Source organism: Chiloscyllium punctatum, chromosome 12 (genome assembly GCF_047496795.1).
Source record: "Chiloscyllium punctatum isolate Juve2018m chromosome 12, sChiPun1.3, whole genome shotgun sequence".
NCBI lineage: Eukaryota > Metazoa > Chordata > Chondrichthyes > Orectolobiformes > Hemiscylliidae > Chiloscyllium > Chiloscyllium punctatum.
The window spans coordinates 107,650,882-107,678,098 of NC_092750.1; the positions used below are offsets into that span (position 1 = coordinate 107,650,882).

General features: G+C 44.5%; 1 long non-coding RNA gene across 1 annotated transcript; it reads right to left on the reverse strand.

The window, feature by feature from the left end:
- Window positions 1-6,310: 6,310 nt before the first annotated feature.
- Window positions 6,311-26,696, reverse strand: LOC140483507 (uncharacterized). Its single transcript, XR_011961999.1, has 3 exons — window positions 26,561-26,696; window positions 11,724-11,851; window positions 6,311-6,370 (listed from the first exon to the last, which is right to left on the reverse strand). It is a non-coding gene; the product is annotated as an uncharacterized lncRNA (long non-coding RNA).
- Between the last annotated feature and the right edge of the window lie 521 nt (window positions 26,697-27,217).

Genomic DNA, 27,217 nt, shown 5'->3' on the forward strand with positions numbered 1-27,217 from the left:
TATTATTATGCCTATAAACAGAATTTTTCATGACATTAAAATAGAAAATACATCCGTATACTTATCAAACATATAAAAAATAAATAATATCAACCATTTGGAAAACTAACCCAACAAAAAATATTCCTCTTCAATAAATTTCTCGAAGAAAAAGGTCTTCTCCAGAGCTGAACGCGTGTTGGACTCTCCAGAATAAAGGCACATCTTCCTATTTAAAAATAGTTTTTGAAACAAAAAAAAACTTTCGCATTTAAAACTAAAGACGATGACTTTTGAAACATATATAGACTTTTCTAGTTTGTTTTGTAAATCCCCCCCTCCCCTTGAAAAGCTCGTTAAAACAATGTTCGTTCGAGAAAAAAATTATTTTGCTTGTTTTTTTGGTTTGTTTTTGAATTTTAATAAAACAAATTGGAAAAATAATCTTATATTAATAAACTATATGAACTATATTAAATTGAATAAAAAACTATAATTAATCTTTAGCTATGCATGCAATCCCACGAGCAGCTGTAAAATCCATACTGCTGTAAGAACACGTATTAAAACTTTTTTTTACAATTTAAAGAAGAGTGGGCATATGTTCTAATAATTTGTTTCAAATGCAGGGTAGACTTGGCGATATGATTTGATCTACTACCGTGTGTATATGTGCAGCATTTAATTTAATCTTTAGCCTCATCTCTCCAGCTCTTTCAAGCAATCATATGAGCCCATCCTGCAGATGAAAAATTCCTTCAGCTCTGAGTATTGCAGGGAATATTACAAAGAAAATTATCCAGGTCCACGTAAAATACAAATGTTGCAAATGAAGTAAGCCCGACCTAGTCCAATATTAAACACATGCAAGCATTATGAATGAAACATACAGAGAATAATAGGATAAAAGGAGAATTCAGCTGCATGTCCAAAACAAATCTGTGGCTCTCTCATAAAAGGACCTCCACTGCTGTAAATTCACCAAAAATAGGAAGAACAAGAGACTGAAATTCTTAATTCTTCTCGTTTGAACAACATCTGAAGAACAGAAGACATAAGACAAGTCTTATCTGTGAGCTTCATAAGTGATGATGATGAGAATGTGAGGGATGGATTTTGGGGGGAATGATAAATAATGTTATGGATGACACAAAGGTTAGGTGGGTGGTTCACAGTGAGGAGGAACATGTTAGTTTAAAGATGATATAAATGGTTTGTTCAGGTGGCTAGTTCAATGGCTGATGAGATTTGACTGATAAATGTGAGGTGATACATTTCAGAAGTAACAAGACGAGAGAATACTCAAACTATGATGAGGGGTTAGATGTTTTTGAAGCAGAGGAGGTTGAAGGGGTTCCTGATTGAGGTATTTAAGAGCATGAGGTTTATGGACAGTTTGAACAGAGAGCAGCTCTTCCCCTTACTCGAGTGCTCAATACAAAGGAGAGATAATTTTGAAGTGAAAGTGATCTCACCATTAATCTGTAAAGCTTAATTGCAGATTGATGTTGAATTTAGATTCCAGCATTTGCAATGGTGGCATTTGAATCTGAGTTCCTAGAATATGATCTTGATCGCTGAATCAGCAGTTGGCGATAATACCACCAGGACATCACTTTCATCTTATCATAATCTTCTTTGTTAAGGTGTGAATGACGTATTATCTTTTCTCACAATTCCTCTTCCACTCAGGAATAAACTTTAAATGATGTGTTTGTACTATCTTCCTAAGTATTTGCCATTGTTCTTCAAATGTTCTGCCCTTCAATGTTATTTTTTCGAGTCCACTCAGGCCAATCCTTCCACATAATTATCACTGCCTGATACTAAAACCCTTGTATCTTTGAATCTGAATGTGAAACTCCAGCATGTTACGGTCACTCTTTCTAGAGGATCCTCGACTATAAGATGATTTATCACTCCTTCCTTATTATTCACACCAAATCTAAAAGCCAGTTTTCTGGTTTGTTGTTCTAAGTAATAATCCCTCATACATTCTGCGCATCCTTATTTGAGGCTACCCTTGCCAAATTGAGTAATTAAGCCAATATGCATACACAGATTGCTCACTCTTGTGCCCTTCTCACAAGCCATTGGTATTCCCTGGTTTTTGAAAGTATGTTTGGAGGATGGGAGTATTGTGGCATGAAATTACTCCTAGAAGCAGGTTTGCTTCCATGTGCTTTATTTGGATCCAAACTGATTTGTCATTTTGGTCCCTCGCGCTAATGTCATTTCAATGCAGCCTTGATATCATTCTTAATCAATGCAGCAACTCAACCTGCTGTACGTTCTTGTCTGAGTAATGAGTACACTTGGACATTTCACTTCCCAACACTGACCTTCCTGTAACAACCTTTCTGTAAGCCCCATCTAATTTAAGACCAAGTTATGCTTTAGAGTGAAAATGATAGGAGATCTCAGAGCCATGTTATGCTCCATTTGCTCATTGTGGGAGCTCAGGGACACAGCTGCTGTCCCTGTTCACGTGCAGGATGTGTGTCCATATCCCTGCACTCTCCTTGCAGGATCTTGTCACGTTTCCTGCCAATGTCATTGGTACCAATGTGTACCACAGCCACTGGCTGTTCAGCCTCCCCTTCAGTATGCCCCGAGCATGCTCGGAGACATCCCTGATCCTCGCACCAAAGACACTTCTTATGAAGAACGCATAGACGCGATGATGGCTCTGGAGCGGCGATGGACTCACCTTGGAGCGCATACAATGCGGAGGAGGTTGTAGATAGCACATTCAGTGAACTGATCACATCAGAGATTAGGATTGCTGAAGGAGAAAGGGAATTGGTGACCAAAAGCAGAGAAAGAGCAGGAAGGCACTGCAGGTGTCCCCTGCGGACACCTCTCTCCTTAGCAGGTATACTGCTTTGGATACTGTTTGGAGAGATGGCTCACCAGGAGAAGACAGCAGTAGCCCCGTTAAATGCACCGTGGTTGGACCTGCTGTTCAGAAGGGGGGGAAAAATACTGGAAGGGCTAAGTCAAAGGGGATTCAATTGTAAAAGGAGTAGATAAGCATTTTTCTGTTCGAAGTCAAGACTCCAGAATGGTATGTTGCCTTCCAGGTGCAAGGGACAGTAATGCCTTGGATCGACTGCAGAACATTCTGAAGGGGAAGGGTGAATATCCAGTTTTCATGGTGCATGTAGGCACCAATGATATAGATTTTAAAAATCAGGATGAGGTCCTACAAACAGAATTTAGGCAGTTAGGAGTCAAGTTAAGAAGTAGGACCTCAGAGGTTGTAAGCTCAGGATGGCTACTAATGCCACGTGCTAGTCAGAGTAGGAATGAGAGATGGTGCAGGAGGGAGGAGTTCTAATTTTTGGGACATTGGGACTGGTTATCTGGGAGGAGGGACTATTACAAATTGGACAGCCTACACCTGAGCTGGAATGGAAATAATGTCGTTCGGGGTACTTTCACTAATGCTGCTTCAGAGGGTTCAAACTAATGTTGTTGAGGGATGGGAACCAAATGAGGAGCTGAGTCGATATTAAGGAAATAACAACTGCAGCCTGTAAGGAAATAGATAATGAAGACAGCGTGAGTAAGTGGAAGAGTCGGCAGGGAGTAGATGATGAACACAAAGGGACAGGTTATCTGAGGTGCATTTGTTTTAATGCAAGAAGTGTAGTATGTGCAGATAAACACAGGGCTTGGATTAGTACCTTGGAGTTGATATTATTGCTATTAATGATACTTGGTTGAGGGAAGGGCATGATTGGCAAGTAAATATCCCAAGATATCAATGCTTCAGGTGGGATAAACAAGGGGGTAAAAGGGGTATAGGAGTTGCATTACTGGTCAAAGAGGATACCACAGCTGTGCTGAAGGAGGTCACTATGGAGGACTCAAACAGTGAGGCAATAAGGGTAGAGCTCAGAAATAGGAAGGATGCAGAAACAATATTGGGGCCTCCCAACAGTGAGCGTGAGATGAAAGTACAAATATGGAAACAATCATGGAAAGATGTGGGAGCAACATGGTGGTGGTGAAAGGCGATTTTATTTTCGCAACATTGACTGGGGTTCACTTAATATTAGAGGACTGGATGGAGCAGAATTTGTAAGGAGCAGCCAGGAGGGATTTTTGAGCAGTATGTAAACAGTCCAACTCAGGAAAGAGCCATTTTTGTCCTGATGCTGGGGAATGAGCCTGGCCAGGTGGTTGAAGTTTCAGTTGGGGATAACTTTGGGACTATTGATCACTAGTCCATACGTTATAGAATACGCAAGGACAAAGACAACAGTTGTCCTAAAGGAAGAGTGCTAAATTGGGGGAAGGCCAACTATACCAAAATTCAGCAGAAGTTGAGGAATATAGATTGGGAGCAGTTGTTTGAAGGTAAATCCACATTTGATACGTGGGAAGCTTTTAAAGAGAGGTTGATTAGAGTTGAGGTCAGATATGCTTCTGTGGAAATGAGGGGTAGGAATGGCAAGTTTAGGGAACCATGGATAACAGGTGAAACTGTGAGACTAGCTTAGTGGAAAAAGGAAGTGTACATAAGGTCTAGACGACTGAAGACAGACAAAGCTTGGGCAGAAAATCGGGAATGTAGGACCAATATGAAACAAGGAATTAAGAGGGCTAAAAGGGGTCATGAGATATATTTAGCAAACATGATTTTGGAAAATCCCAAAGACTTTAATTCATATATCAATAGTAAGAGGGTAACTAGAGGAAGGGTTGGACCACTCAAGGACAAAGGAGGAAAGTTATGCATGGAGTCAGAAGAAATGGGTGAGATTATTAATGAGCACGTGATATCACTATTCACCAAGAAGAAATGTTGAGATTAGGTATGGATGCTTGATTCCTCTAGGTCAAGCTGAAATAAGGAAGTGTTGGTTATTCTAAAAGACATTAAGGTACCAGGTTCCCAGGTCCGGATGGGATCTTGGATGAGAGAGGAAACAGGTGGGACCATAGCAGATATCTTTGCAGCATCTTTGAACACGGGTGAAATCCCGTAGTACTGGGAAATTGCTAATGGTGTTCCCTTGTTTAAGAATGGCGACCCTGACGTTAGTGGTATGGAAGCTGCTGGAGAAATACTGAGGGATAGGATGTATTCCCAGTTGGAAGAAAATGTGCTCATCAGTGATGGGCAACATAGTTTTGAGCAGGGAATGTCATGTCTTGCCAACTTAACAGAATTCTTTGAGGAAGTGACAAAGTTTCTTGTTGAGTGATGGTCATTAGATGTCATATACATGGACTTTAGTAAGGCGTTTGATAGGGTTCCCCACGGTACGCTGATTGAGAAAGTGAAGTCACATACGGTCCAGGCTGTACTAGTTAGATGGATAGTCTAGTCCCCTATTCCCTTTCTTCTTCTTGGCTGTCATGTCTGCAGGGTGATCTGCTCTCTGTGTGAGCTATCCACCTAACTCTCAGTATCACAGATGCCCCATAGAGTCTCTAGTTACTATCTGAGTTCCATGACCCAGTGTTCATCTAGGACACGAGCAGGGGCTATGACTTCCCAACGTAACAGAACAGATTTTCCATCGAACAAACATGTCTTGTCATGTCTTAAAATGAAACATGTCGAGAGTAACTTAATTAATTACTTAGAATTAAATTAACATCAGGGAAAAAATAACAATCTGGTTAACTCCCTTATACAACTGTGGCTTACTGAGGGTAATATATAATATATTGGCTCAGAATTTCACTTCTCCCTCTTATTTCTGAATTCAATCCTTATTTCAGAAGTTGAAAAAACAAATTTGCTAACTTCTACCAATTCACTGACAGGCGCTAATAACGGTGTATTATCTGCCAATGAATTTACAGCCTTTTCTGTGAAGGCTCTTGTACTTCTTCCAAACTCAGTGCAGGCCCGTCCCAGCAGCAGAAGGTTATCTCTCTGACTCCCAGGTACATGTAATCCTCCAGCTCCCACTCCACTCTGCTCCCTCACAGGGTCACCGTCTCTGTGACTCCCAGGGACGTGTAATCCTCCAGCTCCCACTCCACTCTGCTCCCTCACAGGGTCACTGTCTCTGTGACTCCCAGGCACAATTAGGCCATGATCCTCAATGCTGATTTATATCCTCCCACTTTGCTGCCTCTGTAACTCCCAGGTGTGAGTGAGGCTCATGCTCCTGCTCCAAGTTGCTCCCTCACATGGTCACTCCCTCTGTGACTCGGTGCTGATTTTGAGCCTCCTGCTCTGCTGCTTCTCCAACTCCGAGTCCTAGTCGGCCTCGATCCTCGCTACTGATTAATGTTCTCCCGCTCTGTGCTGCACTCTCTCAGGTTCTCTCCCTTTGTGACTCGCAGGTAATGGTAGGCCTCAAGCCTCAGCTAAGATTTATAACATCCCATTCCGCACTGCTGCCTTACAGAATCGCTGATGTGCCTGGAAGACAGTGGGGAAGAGGAGGATTAGACAGAGCAGAGGGTGTTACAGTGATTGAGTGAGCTATATGGGCTGGAACAGGTTATCTGTGGAGCATGGCAGACCTGCAGTGTCGAAAGCAGGTTATTGGAAGATACAGTGAGAGTTGCAGACACTGAAGAAGGCGAAGGAAATAGAGATAGTAGTTTGTTCATGACGGAGCTATGCAGAGTCAAAAGTACTTTTTCTGTGCTGCTTACAGAGATGTGTAGACTTCAACAAATACAAATTGAGAGCCAGCAAGTGTTGTATGGTACTGGAGGCTGTTGGATATTACAGAGTTAGAAGACTTGCAGTAACTGGGGGGAGTATAAACTTTTGGAGCACTGGTGGTGTTCAAGGACCCTCAGGACATGAGGATTTGCAGAAAATGGGAGCATTCCAAATAGTGGGATTGTGGGGGCTGGAAGTCCCGAGATAGATAAGGAGGATGAAAAGTTCCGATTTACCACACGCAACCATTGTAATTATCGAGATTTAAGGAAGGGAACCTGTGCTGTCATTGATTACAGTTATATGGAGAGTTACAGAAGCTGAAGGGGTTACAAATTTAAAAAGGGAGAGATTTTAGGTGATCAGAAATTTAAACAAGAATAAAGAAATTTTAGAGATCTCAGGCACAGATGGGAATGGAAGAGGTGAGATAGTGTGAGGAACTATAAGAGTTATAAATCGGGGAGGATGCCAGATATAAAAGGGAGAGCTGCATTGTCTGTGTGCAGTTAGAGACATGAGGAGTGTTGTAGTGCCTGCTGGAGGCTACACGGATAACAACAGTTCTATCGGCTGGTGCAGTGGTTCAGGAAGGCAGCTCACCACCACCTTCTCAGGGACAACTCCAAATCAATAATAAATGCTGGCCCAGCCAACAAAGCACATGTGCATGAATGAATGGAGGAATAAAAGATCTACAAGTAGCACTGAGGTCACTCAGGAAGGCCCTTTCAACGGCACTTTACAAACCCGGAACCACTATACCCTGGAAGGACAGGAGCTCCAGGTGCACGGGAACACCAGCATTTCCAAGGTGCCCTCCAAGCCATGCTCCATCCTCCCAGCACTGTGTCTGTCCCTACACCCAAAGGACTGCAGTGGGTCAGGAAGGCAGCTCACCACCACCTTCTCCAGGGAATTACAGATGGGAAGGTAATGGGGAAACTCTGCTGTTTACAGCCAGACAGAAAAATAAATCCAGCAGTGGGTGTGAAATGACATTTCCGTTTCACAACAACATGTTGAACATGGATAGAGGATTTGTCTGATTGGCACAAGGCAGAGAGTGTGAAGAAAGGAGTCTTTTTCACCATGGGAACTGGTGATGGGGGAGCTCCGCAGGGGTCAGTGTTGGGACTACACTCAACACTTTATTCATTAAGAGTCTAAACAAAAGATGTGAAGGGGTACGAGAAATGGGTTTCCAAGAAAGATTTCAGGGATGACATTCGTGTCATAGGAGGAGCAGGTAAAGTCTCTGGGTCTGCACTTGATGAAGTTTCAGAGGCGGCGGCAGAATCTCATTCAAACTTACAGAATACTGAGGGGCCTGGATGGAGTGGACGTGGGCAAGATGTTTCCACTAGCAGGAGAGACGAGGGGCCAAGGGCACAGCTTCAGAGTAAAGGAGGAGCCTTTAGAATAGAGATGTGGAGGAATTTATTCAGCCAGAGGGTGATGGATCTGTGGAACTCACTGCCTCATGGGACTGTGGATGCGAAGTGATTCAGTGTATCTTACTCAGAGATAAGCAGGTTCTAGATGAATAAGGAGATCAAGGGTTACAGGGAGTGAGAGAGTGGGGTTAAGAAACAATTCATACACAATCGAATAGTGGAATAGACCTGATGGATTGCATGGTCTAATTGTACCCCTTTACATGATGGTCTTACGGACTGCGCTTATTCCATAGGTTTCTAAGTGTGCAGTTAGTATTTCTGGCATATCGTTTAACATACATTCCAGTACTTTCGTGATTATTGCTGTCAGCTCTTGGTTTCAGATCAACTGCAGAAAGCTACGCTATGGCCTAACCTGGGAATCCTGGTGTATAAATCTCAGAAAGGTAGCATACAGGGACAGAAGGACATAGAGAATGTAAATGGAATTGATTTCAAAGGGAATGGAGAATAAAAATAGGGAAGGCTTGTAATAAATATAGAGGACTCCAGTCGGTCCACACTGAGAATACGGTGAACAGGTTTGGTCCCCTATCTGGAGGGAAAATATCCTTGCATTGGAGGCAGCCCAGAGAAGGTTCACCAGGCTGATCTTCAAAATGGAGGAATATTGAGAAGAAGAGGTGAAGAAGGTTGAACTTGCAGTCGTTAAAATTTAGAAAATGAGACAAATATATTGATACACCAAAGATTCTTGTGTTCTTACAGATTTGGTACTGAGACATTGTTTCACTGAGCAAGGATCTGTAACCGGAGATGAAGGGGAATACAGTTACCAGAGAAGCCAATAGAGAAAAGCTGGGCTGTAGAGACTGGAGGATGTTTCAGAGTTCGGTGGTTTGAGATCAGTGTTCGTGGTTAGAGATCAGATGGTTGGCTGGCTGAAAGATGTCAAGGATTATCAGTTCTGAAGGATTTACAGAGATTGGGAGGAATATAGGGATTTGAGATTGCACACAGTAGTAGTTGGAGCTACAGAAGTTTTTCGAGAAAGGGAGTGTTAAAGGCACTGGAGAGTAGACAGATGGGGTAGTATTGGAGCTACAGGAGTTGATAGAGAAAGGGAGGATTGGAGGGACTGGAGAGTACACAGGTAGGGGTTGTAGTTGGAGCTGCAGGAGTTTATAGAGACTGGGAGGATTGTTGGTGCTCGAATTACAGTGACATGGACAAAGGTTGGAGCTGCAGGAGTGAGTGAGATAGGGAGGTTTGAAGGGGCTGGATCAGTTCACACAGCCAGGGAGAAGCATAGGGATTGGAGGAGCCAGAGATGCTGAGGGTTGTAGGGCTGCAGAAGTTCAGAGAGTTACTGAGGACTGAAGGCAGGTTTACAGCATTCCCATCAGTTACACAGAGATGTAGAGTGCTGTTCTGGAGTGGGTTACAAAAATCGAGAGGGTTGCAGATACTGGAAGATATTACAAAGACAGTGAGCTGTAGAATTTGAGGAGGTTACAGCAACAGGATGCGTTGATTAGTTGGAGGCTGCTCCAGGTGATAAACATGCTGCAGAGGATCAAAACCTTACATTGATCAGGGGGATTGGAAGCTCTGGAGATAAAGAATGAGAATTGCAGTAACTGAAGAATATCACAGAGATGGGGAGTAATATATGAGTTAGAGGAGTTATAACATGGGATAGGCTGTATTCAATGGAGTCAGAGAAGATACAGGGAGATCTGAAGGGACTACAGGTGATCGAAAGGACAGGGAGGCTTCTCACTGTTGGATTGGGTCAGTTTACGCAGGCATGGGGTATTTTATGGAATTGTGCTACTTACAGAGAATAAGAGAGTTGTATAGGATTGAGGAAAGAACAGAGATATGGAAGGCTGTAGTTAATGAAGACTTTTGTTGATGTCAGATGCTGAGATTCTGGAAAGAATATGGACTGGCAAGCTGTACAATCTGTCAGAGCTTACAGAGACAGGAACAGCAATAGATCCTGGAGACACAAACACAGATAGGGAGTATTACAGACACTGGAGGAGGTTTTTGCTTTCGGGATGGTTGTAGGGGAGTGTAACGTTTACACAGATAGGGGTGTAAGAGCTGGAGAAGGTTATGGAGATGATTAGATTGATGGGGGGACCGAAGGAGTTTACATTGACAGGGCGGGTGATAGCGATGAGAGAAGGTTACATTGATAGTAAGTCTTATAAAAACTGATCGGGAGAGTCACAAGCATTGGAGCTGGTTTCACAGATCGGTAGTTTTACAGTGTCCTGGGAGGATTACGCAGATAGTGAGGTTTGTAGGATGTTCACATTTTCAGAGTGTTTCAGGAATGGAAAAGGTTACACAGTTAAGGAGGGATGTTGGAGTGTGGGAGTTCACAGAGACTCGGAGGTTTGAAGGGGTTGGGGCTGATTATGGATAGATGGATATATTTGGGGCAGTAATATGGAATGCAGAGGGAGAGTTTGGATTAGATTCCCTACAGCATGAGAACAGGTACTTCGGCCTAACAAGTCCACACCAACTCACCAAAGAGTAACCCACCCAGACCCACTTCTCTCCGACAATGCACCTAACACTATGGACAATTTAGCATGGCCGATTCACCTGACCTGCACATCTTTGGACTGTGGGAGGAAACTGGAGCACGCGGAGGAAACCCACGCAGACACAGGGAGAAGGTGAAAACTCTACATAGACAGACAGTCACCTAACGCTGGAATCAAACCTGGGTCCCTGGCAGTGTGAGGCACCATCGCTCACCACTGAGCCACCGTGCTGCCTAAATTGCAGAATTACACAAAGAGAGAGAGTGTTTGAGGTGCTGGGAGGACTGTAGGGAGTGGACGAGCAAACAGAGATGTGGAGTGCTGCTGTGGCTTGAATAGGGTCTGGAGGTGTTCATATCGGTAAGGAGGTCGGTAGGGTTGGGAGAAGGTTACTGTGGTCATGTGGTGCTATAGGCCAGGAGACAGGAGTGTGATCGGACCTGCAGAAGGTTACAGTGATATCATGTTTTCTTGGGGCTTGAGGAAAGTACACAGGTGGGTATTTTGCTCCAGGCTGGAGGATTTTACAGAGACGGCGTTACTGGAAGTATTGTGAAAAACTACAGAAATGGGAATTATTGCACTGAGCGCAGGATGAGATCATTGAGATTGGGCATGTTATTGACATTGGAGCAATTTACATACAGGGAGAGTTGTCAGCATTGGAGGAGATTTCAAATATACAGCGGGAATTTGGGAGGGGTGGAGGTTACAGAAATAGGAAAATTTCTGGGAATTACAAGCATTCAAGACATTGGCACATACAAGTTAGACCGAAAGGCATGTTTCCTTGCTGTCTGACTCTATCACATGAGAAGAGAGAGTGTGAGAGGGAGAATATAGAACAGAGAGATCCCAGGTTTCAATACCATCTCCTTGAGGGAGGCCTGCTTTCCCCTCTGTTGTACTGATCCTCACTAAGACAGCATAGGCCTGAATTGATAACGGTCAACTTACTGTATTGACATAGGAAGGCTCAGTACAGCAGAGATGAAAATTAACAAGAGGTGGGGTTTGAGCCTGGGACCATCATGCTCTGTGTTTAGCCTTCAACACTGTATCTGTGTCACGTCTTCCAGACCAAAGTTCAATCCCTTAAATACACTCTGCTCTGTTCACTGTGAGTGATCTTACCTCACTGCAGGATTTACTGCAGGCTCCAGATCTCACTCTCCATCTCTCGGGCTGACCAACTGTCTTCAGTGTGGTGATGGACGAGACAGGAATTGGGAATTCTATTGAGTCAAGAGCATCCTGAGTATCTACAGGAGATAGAGAAACAGACAGAATGGGAAATTAAACTGATGCAGTGAGGGTTACACATGGAGAATGGCACCAAGTCCCACTGAGATCTGGAAAATCCCAGTCTCCATCCCTGGTCTGTGTTGCCTCATCTCCCTGGAGTGGAGAATTCTGTTGGCTCAGGATTTGGAGTAGCTGCAAAAGGTGCAGTCACCGGCATCAATTAGACCCTCACAGTGACAGATACCACATGGAGAGAGACTGTGTGATATCACCAGAGAGCAGGAAGGTATCAGGATCAAATCACGGTCAGGAAGAAGGTGAACTGGGATCAGTACTCAGGGATGAGGGAGCTATCAGTGGACCAGGCAATGGCCTCGTAGTACTCTCACTAGACCGTTCATCCAGAATTTAATGCCAGAGTCAGGGATACACATCGAACCGCTTAATAATACCCTTTCAGTAAGCAAATCTGTTTTCGGCTGCCAGTCTGGCCTACACATGAATCCAGACCCAGGGCAATGGGATTGACGCTCAAATGCCCACTGTCATGATCTGGCAAGTCACTCAGCTCTAAGGCTGGTCAGGGTGGGCATGCGATGCTGACCAGCCAGAGACAGCAACATCCCATGAGTGATTTAAAATCAACACTGCTGGGAGCAGTGTCCTGGCCAATCATGACGGTAGGTTTATGGACAGGGCTTTAAACTGACAGAGAGGATGCAGGGACAGGGTTCAGGTGAAAGGAGCTTTCCAAATCCAGAGAGAAAAGGTGAAGCCTCAGAACAGTATGGGAATGTGGCTGAAGACAAGCAGAAAGGAACAGGAAGGGACAGAGTTTAACTAAAACTGTACATCAATGAATTGGTTTGTGACAGGACATTGTGGGGAAGAGGAAATTATAATGTTGTTTTGATTTGGAATGGACAAAGTATCTACAATAAGGTAATAGACTTGGGACACAGAGATAAATGAGACTTAGTCACCAGACAGACGTGATTACAGGGTGAATAAAAGGTGGAACATAAGTATTCAACAGTAAACCACCTTACAGGATCTCTGGAGAATGGAAAAGCAAGATGGGAACCCTGACACTAATGGATAACAAAGGCATTACAGAGAAAGCATTTGGCTTCAGATTATGCAGCTGAATCAGCCTGAATGCAAATTCTGGGTGCTATGTGTCAACAACACAAGCAGGAGAACAGTTTTTATGCTGGTAAAAACAATGACTGCAGATGCTGGAAACCAAATTCTGGATTAGTGGTGCTGGAAGAGCACAGCAATTCAGGCAGCATCCAATGAGCAGAGAAATCGACGTTTCGGGCAAAAGCCCTTCATCAGGAATAAAGGCAGTGAGCCTGACGCGTGGAGAGATAAGCTAGAGGAGGGTAGGGGTGGGGAGAGAGTAGCATAGAGCACAATGGGTGAGTGGGGGAGGGGATGAAGGTCAGGGAGGAGAGGGTGGAGTGGATAGGTGGAAAAGGAGCTAGGCAGGTCGGACAAGTCCGGACAAGTCAAGGGGACAGTGTTGAGCTGGAAGTTTGAAACTAGGATGAGGTGGGGAAACGGAAAATGAGGAAGCTGTTGAAGTCCACATTGATGTCCTGGGGTTAAAGTGTTCCGAGGCGGAAGATGAGGCGTTCTTCTTCCAGGCGTCTGGTGGTGAGGGAGCGGCGGTGAAGGAGGCCCAGGACCTCCATGTCCTCGGCAGAGTGGGAGGGGGAGTTGAAAGGTTGGGCCACGGGGCGGTTTGGTTGATTGATGCGGGTGTCTCGGAGATGCTGCCTTGCAGTATTTCATTGCTCATCCCTGCATTAAACAGGAATTCATTAGAAATTGTATCAAAGGTGGTGTGATAATTTTTGAAGACTTAAGTCTTTGTATAATCAGGGACAGACACATTGGCAAGAGTGATATTATCCGAGATCCTCCTTGAATGTTTTTGTCAGTGTTTCTTTGAATAACATATTGTGCAAATAGCTAGGGATGTAACTATCTCAGATCGACCATTGGGTGATGAAGCTGAGTGAATGAGTAATATCACACCGAGATCCTCCAAGAAATTATACCGGAATTCAAAGAGATTATGACATTTTAAAGTGACCATAAATCACACCCGAGCATCAGTAACAAAGTCCATTATATGATATTGAGAGAGAACTGACCAAGGTAAACAGGGGAAACAGACTGAAATGTCAGGCTGTAAATGAACAGTGGAAAACATTTAGAGCCAGAGAGACCTAGAGACGTACAGCACATAAACGGACCCTTCGGTCCAACTCGGCCACGCCGACCAGATATCCTTTCCTAATCTCGTCCCATCTGCCAGCACTTGGCCCATATCCCAATAAACCCTTTTTGTTCATATACCAATTCAGATGCCTTTTGAATGCTGGAATTGTACCAGACTCCACCACTTCCTCTGGCAGTACATTCCCTACATAACCACACTCTGCGTGAAAAGGTTGCCGCTTAGGTCCCTTTTAAATCTTTCATCTCTCACCCTAAACCTACGCCCTCCATTTCTGGTCTCCACTTCCCCAGGGAAAAGACCTTGTCTGTTTATCCTATCCATGCCCTTCATGATTTTATAAACCTCAGGAATGTGACCCCTTAGCCTCTGACGCTCCAGAGAAAACAGTCTCAGTCGTTTCAGCCTCTCCCGATATCTCAAATCCTCCAATCCTGGCAACATCCTTGTAAAGCTTTTCTAAACACTTTCAAGTTTCACAACATCGTTCCAATAGGAAAAAGATCAGAACTGCTTGAAATATTCCAAAAGTGCCCAAACCAGTGTGCTGTACAGCTGCAACATGACCTCCAAACTCCTATAATCAATGCTCTAACCAATAAAGGAAAGCATACCAAACACCTTCTTCACTATCCACTTACCGAGGTAACACTTACGGGGGCATGGGCGTGGACATGGATTGGACGATGGATGTGATGGGCGGTGGGGCGGTGTTGAACGGATTTGGGGACGGGCTGAGGGTGATGTAGGATGTGTCTGGGAGGTGGGAGCAGGTGGCGGGTGGAGGGTGGGATCAGATGGTTTTGGGGGCAGGATTTGCTGTTGGGTCGGTGACGTTGAGAGTCGGGTGGGGGCGGTGTTGGATGGGTTTGGAGGTGAGCGGGGTGTGTTTTGGGGGTCTGTCAGGGTGTGGGGGCTCACTCATGGCTTGCTGCTGCCTAGTCACCTGAACAGGGAGCAGACTGGACTGAAAACTCCGAGCCCCAGAGGAAAGGTATTGAATCGATTAACTGAATAATCAATTAACCAAACGAAATAGTGCCCGCCCATCTCGTTCAGATAATCGAGGTTCCTCTGTAAACCATCTGGAATATACCCTAGTGTTGTGTGAGTTTTACCTTCACCCAATCAACCCCTGCTCGATCCTGCTGAATGGCCCCAATATTGGCCCAGTTCCAGTTTAAGACCTAAATCTGTCAACCTGCCTGATCTTTTCCCACAACTATGTTAAAACAAAGACAGTTGTGGTGACTGGACGCAATGTGCTCTCCGACTGGTACTTCAGTCACTTGCCTGACCTGGTTTTCTGAGGAGGGGTCCAGTGTTGCACCCGCCTGAGTACCATAGAGCCCTCTACGTCTTGATTGAGGAAACTTTCTTGAACACATTTACAAATTCCACCCAGTGCGGGCCTTTTACACTCTGGGTGACCCAGTCAATCCAGGGGAAGTTAAAATCTCCATCCAATACTACTCTATTATTTGTATAGGTACCTGCAAACTCACGACACATTTGCTCCTCTCGGACCCGCTGGCTATTTGAGGGTCTAGAACACGATCCCAGCAGACTGACCATCCCCTCTTTGTTTCTAACTATTCAATTTATGGCCTCATTTGATGACTGCTTATCAGAATTGTCTTGATGAACAGTTGTTATTTCCTTCCGAATCAAAAGGACAACTCCCCCTCCTCACTTACTTGTCCTTCAGTCACGCCTGTAGTTTCTGTATCCTGGAACACTGAGCTGCCAGTCCTGCCCTTCTCTCAGCCATGTTTCGGCTATGGCTACAATATCCCAGTCCCCAGAGCTAATCCATGCTCTGAGCTCGTCTGCCTTACCAGTCAGGCCTCGTGTGTTGAAATAAATGCCCTTTAAACCAGATATCTTTCCGTCCCTCGACTGTGCCCCTGGATATCCTGAATAGGTAACTTGCTCTTGATGGCTGATGTATTTCCCCTGACTTTTCGATGGTCCCTCTCTCACTCAGAGTCTCAACTCCCTGCCAAACTAGTTTAAATCCACCTGGGTAACACTAGCTAATCTCCTCCCTGGGATACTTGTGCCCCTTTGCTTCAAGTGCAAACTATCCCCTTTGTACCGGTCCCCTCTACCCCAGAAGAGATCCCAATGACCCAAGAACTGAAAACCTTGCCCAATTTACCAGCTCCTCAGCCACACATCCATCCATCCTACCTTTCTATTTCTATCCTCACTGGCACTTGGCACTGGGAGTAATCTGGAGATCATTAAGGTCAATATCCTGCTTTTTTAACTTCCCACCTGACTCCCTGTACTCATTTCACAGGACCCCATCCATCTGTCTACCTCTGTCATGTGGACCAATGTTCACAATGACCTCTGGATGTTCACCCTCCCCTTTCATAATGTTCAATAACGACTCAGAGACATCCTTGACCCTGGTACCTGGGAGGCAGCACACCATTCTGGGGTCTCTTCTGGAGTCACACAGTCTCCTGTCTGTCCCCCTCACAACTGTGCCTCCTATCAGTATCACGATCATTACAGAGGATCTGGCAAACATAGACTGGGAGGAACTCCCTGCAGTTGGGTCCATGTTAGGAAAGTGGAGTATTTTAAAGTGATGCATTGAGAACGCAGGGGCAGTGTGCTCCTTGAAGAGTGAATAGTAAAGGCAGCAAGTCCAGGGAATACTAATCAAGTGATGTCGTGAGTTTGATAAAGGAAATACAGTGCAATAAAATCAGGTGAAGCCCTTCACAAGTATAAAGAGTGCAAGCAGATTGTGGAAAATGAGGGACAAACAATGGTCATGAAATATATTTGGCAGATACGATTGCGGAAAAGCCACAAGTATTTTATCAGCATCGTGAGAGTAAAAGGATTCCCAACGAAAGAGGGAGGCCTGTGAGAAAGCAAAGGGACAATCTGTGCATGGAGCCAGAGGAAGCAGGTGAGGTCTTCAATGAATACTTCCCATCTGTGTTCACACAGGTGAAAGACACTGTCGCCGGGGATTTCAGTTGGGATGCTGAGGTTCCAGAATATGTTAAGATCAATAAGGAGGAGGTATTAAATGTTTTCACAGGCATAAAGGTGGAGAAATCCCCAGTGCCCAGGGAAATGTATCCCAGGCTGCTATGTCATTCAGAAAAGGACATCTGTCTACCATCACGTTTTCTGCACGACTTGGCCACAGCAAAGTATTTGCCTCCCAATTACCCTCTTCAAAGGCCAAGCAAGTTACTCAGTTCAAGGGCAGCTAGGACTGGGCAAGAAAGGCTGGTCAGCCAGAGACACCCACATCCCATACCTGATTTAATAAATAACCCATTTGGATGGTCCCACTGGAACCGTGCTGGGAGCAGTGTCCTGGCCAATCATGTCAGTAGGTTTATGGACAGGGCTTTAAACTGACAGAGAGGATGCTGGGACATGGTTCAGGTGAAAGGAGCTTTCCAAATCCTAAGAGAAAAGGCGAAACAATGGAACAGCATGGGAATGTGGCTGAAGGCAATCAGAAAGGAACAGGATGGGACAGAGTTTAACTAAAATTGTACATCAGCGAATAGATTTGTGACAGAAAATTGTGGGAAAGAGTAAGTTATTTTTTTTTAAATGGACAACGTCACTGTAATAAGGTAGATGGATTTGTGACACAGAGATAAAAGATTTAGACACCAGGGAGACATGGATATAGGGTGAACAAAAATATTCAATGGTTCACAATCTTGCGGAAACTCAGGAAAAATTGGGTAACACTAAAAATAATGGATACCAAAGGCATTACAGAGAAAGCATTTGGCTGCAGATCATGAAGTAGAGTCAGTCTGAATGTAAATTACTACTTGCCAAGGACACAAGCAGCAGAACAGTTTTAGCCACTGAACAGTATACCATTGGTCATCATTGCATTACACAGGGACTCGTTGGAATTTTTTAAAAAAGGCATTGTGATAATTTTGGAAAACTTCAATATTCGTATAATCTGGGACAACACACGGTCAACATTGATATTGGAATAGGACTTCGGTTATATTTTCTTTCAGTGTTTCTTTGAAAAACGAATTGTGCAACTGTTCAGGGACATAACCATCGCAGAGCGACCGTGTAATGAAACTTAGTGAATGAGTCATGTCACCTGCAGAGATCCTTCAGGAAATTGTGATAAAGTGCAGTTTAAAGAAATATAAAGTTTTAAAGGGATTCACAGAGGACAAGTTACAACTAGAAACAAAAAAGCCAATTACATGTGTGTGAGAGGAGAATTGACCAAGGTAAACAGGCTAAACAGACTGAGACATGTGTCTGTAAATCGACAGCAGAAAACATTTGAAGGAACAGTGTAAAACACTCAACAGAAGGACATTCCATTGAAACAGTATAAACCTCAGCAAGAAATCCCCACCGGTCCCGCACACAGGACAAAAGGGATCATACTAGATTATGAGGCTGAGAGGATCACCAAAAAGTACGTAAAATCCTGAAGTGAGAGAGTGTTTTAGGAGTAAATTTTAAATAGATTGCAAAGGGTATACTAGCAGGAGGAGGGCAGTGGGAAGGGGAACCATGGTCAGGGTTTATTGACACGATAGGAACAGGGAGAGGTGAAGGTGCTGGAGGTGGTGAGAGTGTTACAGAGAGTGGTCAGGGTCTGAACGGTGTTACAAATCCAGGACAGATTGCTGTAGCTGGAGGGGTTTGCAGAGGTAGGGAGGGACATATGGATTTTTATTTATTCATTCCTGGGATGTGGTTGTCACTAACTGGACTAACATTCTTTGACCCAACTGCTAATTACCCAGAGGGTAGCTCAGAGTCAGCCATATTGCTGTGGGTCTGGTGTCACGTGCAGGCCAGACCAGGTTAGAATGTCAGATGGTCTTCTCTAAAGGACGTAAGTGAACCAGAGGAGTTCTTCCGACTGATCAACAATGTTTTAATGATGGTCCCACCAATGTCTTATACAGATACAACATGACATCCCAACTCTTACTCTTAATGCTCTCCCCAATGAAGGTAACCGTCCCAAACGCCTGCTTCACCAGCCTGTCTACCTGGGACACCACATTCAAAGAACTGTCTACCTGCATCCCTGGGTCACTGACAGACAACACTACCCAGGGCCCGAACATTAACTATACAGGTCCCACCCTGGTTTGTTTCACCAAAATAGAACACCTCACCTTTATCTAATTGAATTCCATCTGCTATTCTTCAGCCCACTATCCCAGCAGTACTGTTCATCCTGTTGTATCATAGATAACCTTCTCCACTGTCCACTTTCCCACCAATTTCAGTGTCACGCAAAATAATTACTTACCAGGAAACCAATATTTCCATCCAAACCATTTATCCAAATGACAAACAACAGGGGAGCCACTCCACCGCTGGTCACATGCCTCCTGTCAGAAAAACAACATGTCTCCCATCACCCTCTGTCTACAACCATCAAGCAAATTTTTGTATCCAGTTCATTAGCTCCTCCTGAATGCCATATCCTTTTACACTGATCTGAGCTTATTACCCAGTATACCAGACAGAACACACAACACAGAACAGTTCAGCCCAAGACCCTTCGGCCATGCTGCTCTGCTAACATTTTATCCGACTGTAAAATCAAACTAGCCTACATACCCTTCATATTACTCTATCCATGTATCTGTCCAAGAGTCTATTAGATGTCCCGAATGTGTCTAATTTTACTACCACCATTGGCAGTCCATCCGACCACCTGCCATCTCTATCCTTTTATCCATCCTCCAATGACCTTAAAATTATGCCGCCATGTAACAGCCATTTATGCCATAGGAGAAAAAGTCTCTGACTATTCACTCTCTCTGTGCCTCTCATCATCTTGTTCACCTCTACCAAGTCACCCCACCCCCTTCTTCACTCCAATGAGAAAAGCCTTAGCTCCCTCAAATTTTCTTCATAAGAACTGTCCTCCATTCCAGGCAGCATCCCAGTAAATCTCCTGTGTACGCTCTCTAAAACTTGCACATCCTTCCTGTAAAGATGGGATGAGAACTGAACACAATATTCCAAGTGTGGTCTCACCAGGTCGCTAGAAAGATGCAGGAAAACCTCACGACTCTTGAAATCGATCCCCTTGCTAAGAAAAGCCCACACAACATATGCCTTTTTAATCAACCCTATCAATGTACGTGGCAACTTTGAGGGACCTATGGACATGGACGCCATGATCTCTCTGTTCCTCCACAATGCCAAGTATTTTGCCTTTCACCCGGTATTCTATATTCTGGTTCAACCTTCCAGAATGAATCACTTCACACTTTCCCAGATTGGACTCCATCTGCCACTTCCAGCCCAGCTCTGTGTCCTGTCAATGTCCCATTGCAACCGACAACAGCCCTCCACATTCCCCACCACTCCACCAACCTTCATGTTATTGGCAAACTTACTAACCCACTCTCCAACATCCACATCCAACTCATTTATAAAAATCACAGAGAGCAGAGTCCCAGAGCTGATTGTTACAGAACCCCACTGGTCACTGAGCTCCAGGCTCAATATTGTCCATCAGCTGCTACCCTCTGTCTTCTCTGGGCCATCCAATCCTGTATCCAGACAGACAAATTTCCCTGTATCCCAATTTTCCTTCTTTTCTGAATGAGCTATCAAAATATTCTGTCATATCCTCAAAGAATTCAATAAGGTTTGTGAGGCATGACCTGCCCCTCACAAACTCATGCTGTCTCTAATTTAACTATGGCTTTCCAAGTAGTCATAAATCCTTTCTTTAGAGTCCTCGCCAATAATCTGCACACCACATACATTAGACCAAATCTGTAATTTCCAGAATTCTACCACTGTAATATGGTCCAGACGCTACAAATCTTCTCTACTCTGCCTTGTTCCCCAGAAGGGCACTGGAGGGTGGTGGGGATTACAGCGTCAGGGAGGGATATCAGGACAGGAGGATTTTGCAGACATTAGGAGGGTTTCAATGCCAAAAGGAGGCTTCAGTAATTGTGAGGTTTCATGGTGATGAAGGCATTTGAGGACGGAGGGAGGATTGTAGGGAAATGAGAGGTTTCACAGTTTAGGTGCTTTGTTCGGACTGCAAGTGGTTACTGAGTCGGGGAGGTTTAAGCACTAGTGGATATTACATAAACATGTGGTTTTGGTTGCGATGCAGGAAGCTTGAGAGTATGGGGTCTGAAGGAGGTTACACAAATGGGAAGAGTTGTCAGGAGTGCAGGTGTTTACAGAGACAGCAATGGTCTGATCTGGAGCAGAGGACCCAGATTGGGAGGGATGTGGGGACTGGAGGTGGTTTCACAGGGAGGGAGGACCATAGACCCACAGGATGTTACAGAAATGTGGAGCACTGTAGGGCTGACAGGTTCATGGAGTTGGGAATATTGGGAGGGATAGAGAAGTTTACAGGGATAAGGATGTTTGTAGGACAGGGCTGGATTACACAGACAGGGACTGTTTTAGGGAGCTGAGCAGATTACAGAGATAAAGAGGTTTGTATCGACTGGAAGAACAAACAGAGATATGGAGGGTCATCGTGACTGAATGATCAACTCGGTTTAGTCATCACGCATTTGGCAGAGGAAGATACTGTCTGAGGAATTCAGTTCAGTTTTTTTGAAATGGTGCTTAAGTATATTGATGAGGCAGTGCAGATGATGTGGTTTACATGGACTTGAATAAGTCCTTAAACAAGATCCAACACGGAAGGCTGGTCCAAAAGGACTGGGTTCTAAGGCAAGTTGGCAAATTGGATGCAAAATTGGTGGATCGAATATTTTCACCACCGGGTGTACCACAGGGAACTGTGCAGGAACCATTGAACATTAATAACTCGGATGTGAAAGCAAAAGGTATCATTAGTCGGTTTGCAGATGACATGAAAGGGGAGGGTGTTGTTCACAGTGAGGAGGGTGGTCTCCGTCTGCAGTCCGATGTCGATCGGATGATAATCTAAGCAGAGTTTAGTTCTGATCGAAGTGAGGTAATACTCTGTGGGAGGTACGATAAGAGAAGTACAGACATAATAAACGGTAGGTCCTTGCGGAGAACTGAGGAATACAGGGACCTTGGTGGACAAGTCCATAGATCCCTGAAGGTGTCAGCACAGGGAGACAGGGTGGGAAAGGCACCTCAACTGGGAGTGGGAGAGGGACCCATATCCTGGTGGGGTGAATTGCGAGAGATGCTTGAGAGGATATAACCTGGTCTGGCAGGGTGTTGGACCTTAAATAAACGTAAGGCCAGAAAGAAGATTGAGGCTGGTATACGAGTTAAAGACAGCAATTTCAGCAGACAAGGCAGGCAAGAACATAGCAGGGAATGGGGGAAAACTGATGAGTAAACTGCATTTATTTCAATGCAAGGGGCCAGACAGCTAAGGAAGATGAACTCAGGGCATGGATTGGAACATGGGACTGGGATATTATAGTTATTACAGAAACGCAGCTGAGGCAGGGGCAGGACTGGCAGCTCATTGTTTCAAGGTAGAGATGCTACAGGAAGGGGAGGCAAGAGAGGACGTGTGGTAGTGGGTTCTGATTGCATGAATCATCACAGCAGTACTTAGGGAGGATATTCCTGTGGGATCACCCAGTGAAACTGTGTTCGGGGAACAGAGAAATAAGAATGGGTCATCACTTTGATACGATCGGACTGCTGACCCCGAAAATCTGTGGCAGACTGAGGAACAAATATGTCGGGACATCTTAAATAACAAGCATAATAATAGGGCTGTTATGGTTGGGGTTTTGCAACTTTCCAAACCGAGACTGGGACTGCCAGTGTTCAGTGTTTGCAAGGGAGGAATTTGGTAATTGTGTTCCAGAAAACTCCCAATCAATATGTAAATGGACTGAAAAGAGAAAGGGGCAAAACCTGACCTCCACTTGGGAATTAAGGTAGGGAAAGGGACTGAGATGTGAGTGGGAAAGCATTTTGCCAAAGTGACCACAGTTCTTGTAGTTTGAAAATAGCTTTGGATAAGGACAGGCCTGGTCCACAAGTGCAAGTTATAAAATGGAGCCTGACCAAACTTGATTGATTTCGCCAGGAACTTACAAAATGTGATTTGGGAACGGAATTATTTACAGGGAAAGTGAAGTTTGGCAAGTGAGAATATTTTGAAAGTGAGATAAATTAAGTGATCAGCGCCAGCATTTTCCTGTTTGTGTGCAGGTCAATGCTGACAGCATTCGGAAACACTGGCTGTCTATTGAGGATCTGGTCAAGGAAAAGGGGGGACATGTCAGGTATAGCCAGCTGGATCAAGGGAATCCCTGAGGATATACAGGGACTTTAGGAATACACTTTGAGTAGAAAACAGGAATGGAGAAAGGCTAAATGAAATAGCCTCAGCAGAGAAGGAAAGGGGAATCCAAAAGTGATTGGATCAGTATATTAAGAGTGCATAAGTAACTCAGGACAAAATAGTGTCCTTTCGTGATCAATGAGGCCATCGATGTGTGGAACTGCAGGATATTTGCTAAGATCCTAAACAATTTTTTCACTTCAGAAATTACTGTGGACAAAGACTGGGGAACTCGGGGACAAGAGTAAAACATTAGACCACAAATGGAGTTCTCTGCAATTCCAGTCTCTCTGCTACAGGAAGGATGTTGTGAAACTTGAAAGGGCTCAGAAAAAATTAACAAGATATTGCCCGGGTTGTTGCTGAATAAGCTGGGGTTACTGTCACTGGAGAATCGGAGACTGAGGGATGATCTTACAGAGGTCCTGATATGAACATGAGCGGCATGGATAGGGTAAGCATACAAGGCCTTTTCCCAGAAGTTGGGGAGTCCAAAAATAGAGGGCATAGGTTTAAGGTTAGAGGTGAATGGTTTACAGAGGGACTGAAGGGACAGCTTCTTCACACACATGGTGATGGGTGTATGGAATGAACTGAGAGAGAAAATAATGGAGACTGATACAATTACAACATTTAAAAGGTATCTGGATGGGCATCTGAATAGTAAGGGTGTAGACGTATGTGGGCCAAATGCTGGAAAAGGGAATGGATTTATTTAGATCTTCTGGTAAGCCTGGACGAGTTGGGGACCAAAGGGGTCTGTTTCTATGCTGTAGATCTCTATGACTTGAAAAGAGTGCATGTTATAGAAGAGGTGGTGCTGGAGGTTTTAAAACACAAAGGTATGGCAATTTCCAGAACCTGATTAAGTGTATCACAGGACACTGTGGGATGCTGGGGTAGAAATTGTGGAGCCCCCTAGCAAAGGTATGTGTACTACTGACAGCCACGTGTGATGGGCTGGCAGGCTGGAGGGTGGCATCATGGACAGTGAAGGATGTTTTCTGAGATTACAAAGGGATCTTGATGAAGGGAGTGAATGGGCTGAAAAACTAGAGATGGAATTCAATCTGAATAAATACGAAGGAATGCATTTTGTAAAACAAACAAGGGTAGAGCTTATACAATTAATGTTAGGGCCTCGGTTCATGTTTTAGAGCAGAGGGACCTTTGGGTTCAAGTACATAATCCTTGAAGTTTGCATCACAGGATGGATAAAACAGTGCTTGGCATGCCTGACTATTGCTCAGTCCATTGAGTGGAGGATTTGGGACGTCATGTTGAGATTGTACAGACATTTCCGAGGCCTGTTCTGCAATACTCTGTCCAGTTCTGGTCGCCCAGTTAACAGGGAGGATAATAATAAGCTGCGGGGGGTTCAGAAGAGATTTACCAGGAGATTGCTGGGTATGGAAGGCTTGAGTTCGGAAAAATGGCTGGATAAGCTGTGTCTTTTTTCATTGGAGCCTGGAGGTTGAGACATGATGCTAGAAAGGTTTATGAAATAAAATGAGGTATATAGATCAATTTAATGGTAGTTGCCTTTTCCTCAGGATGGGGGAGTCTCAAGAGGAGGGGGCACATTTTTAAGGTTAGAGGAGAGAGATGTTCAAAAAAAGATATGGGGCAATTTGCTACACAGAGGGTGGTTTGAGTGTGGAATGAACATCCTGAGAAAGGGGTTGATGTGGGTACAATGACAACATTTAAAAGATATTTGAATAAACAGGTGAATAGGGAAGTGTTGGAGTGATACGGGCCAGCAACAGGCAGCTGGGAAGAGTTTAGTTTTAGATGATGGTGGGTATCAACTGAAGGGTCAGTTTCCATGCTGTATGACTCTATGACAAGAATATGGTTTGATTCCATTATTGAAGAAAGGATCAGGGCTGGGTCCACTCATGTGCATCATCGACATAAACGATTTGGTTGAAAATAGAGGAGTGATTGTGTGAAAGTTTGTTGATGATCAAATGAATGGTGTAGTGGGCAGTAAATACGGTTATCAAAGGGGATACTGACCAACTGGGCCAGTGGACCAAGGAAGGAAAGATGGAGTTTAATTCAGGATTTTGTTAAGACAAACCAGGGAGGACGAACACAGTTAATGGAAGGGCTCTGGCCAGGGTTTTTGAACAGAGAGAGAGAGACCAGGGAGTGCAAGTTACATTGTTCCTCGGAAATGGCATCACAGGTGGACAGGGTGGGGAAAGCGACATTTGACACATTTGCCGACATTGGCCAGCACTTTGTTACATACATTGGAGATATTTGTAACATTGTCCTAAATATTTCCCTTGGGCAGAGGAGGCCACGGGGTGACCCTAAGAATGTTGAATAACCAAGGGTAGGTGAGTCCAAAACTAGAGAGTATAAACGGGAGGTGAGAGTGCAAGGATTTAAAGAGGGAGCTGAGGGGGAACATTATCCACAGAGGATGGTGCAGAGACGGAACAGACTGCCTCAGGCACATGGGAGAAACAAGAACAATTGTACAGCATGGAAAAGACATCTGGGCAGGTACATGGAGAGGAGAAGGTTTGAAGAGATAAGGGCCAAAGGCAGGCAAATGAGACTCATTCAGTTTAGGTAAAATGGGCAGCATTGAGGAGTTGGACCACAGGTTCTGTTTCCGTGCTGTATCACTCTGTATCCAGCTAAAGAGGATTAGTGTAACAAAATAAGGCATGTTGTAGACACTGAAGCAAGTTACAGTGATGGGTATGGTAGTCTGGAATGCAGTACATTTCAAATATGTGGAGGGACTATCGGGAAGAGAGGAGGATCCAGGGACAGGGACTATTGTAGGAGTTAAAAATGACTGAAGACACTTGTGCACAAGCCATGCCACAGATACAGTGTTGCAGAGTAGTGAGTCTTAGTACAGTGTTGGAGGGAGAACACAGAACAGAAAGATCCCAGGCAGCATTCCCAACCTCTTGTCGGAGGCCTACTCTCCCCTCAGTTGTACTGATGCTCACTCAGACAGCACAGGACTGGATTGATAACTATGAACTCCGGATGCTGTCTCAGTGCAACATAAGTTAAAGTAGACGTGGTGATTGAGCATGGGGTGTGTCTATACTGTGCTCCCCATCCAGCACTGTATCTATATCATGTCTTGTTAGCGATGTTTGGAGCCCTCTCATTGCTCTCTGCTCTGTGCACTGGGAGTGATCATACCTCACGGCAGGAGTTATTGAAGGCTCCAGATCTCCCTTCCCTTTGAAGATGGTTGGTCAGCCAGAGAGACAATGAGGTGATGGATGAGACACACAGCAGTTGGGAAGTCTATTGAGTCAGCAACTTCCTGACTACCTACAGGAGACATAGCGGTAGACAGAATGGGAAATTAGACTGATGCAGTGAGGGTTACACAAGGAGAATGGAAATGAGCCCCACAGATATCTGGAAAATCCCAAACTCCATCCTTGGCCTGTGCTGTTGCGTCTCTCTGGAGTGGAGAATTCTGTTAGCTCAGGATGTAGAGTAGCTGCAAGAGCGGGAGGCACTGACAGAGGCAGCAATTAGACCCAGACAGTGATGGATACCACATGGAGAGAGACTGAGTGATATCACCAGAGTGCTGGAAGACTTCAGGATCACACAATCATGTTGGAAGAATGGGTTTGGCTTCACGTATCAGTGCTCAGGGATGAGCAACCAGTGAGCAGGTGAAGTGATGGCCTAGTAACATTATTGTTAGGGCATTTATCCAAAACCTCAGCTAATGTTCAGTGGAGACAGTTTTGAATCCCATCATAAGATATGGTGGAATTTAAAAATCAATAATTTTAAAAATAGCAATGAACAATCGATAAACAAATATGAAACCATTGC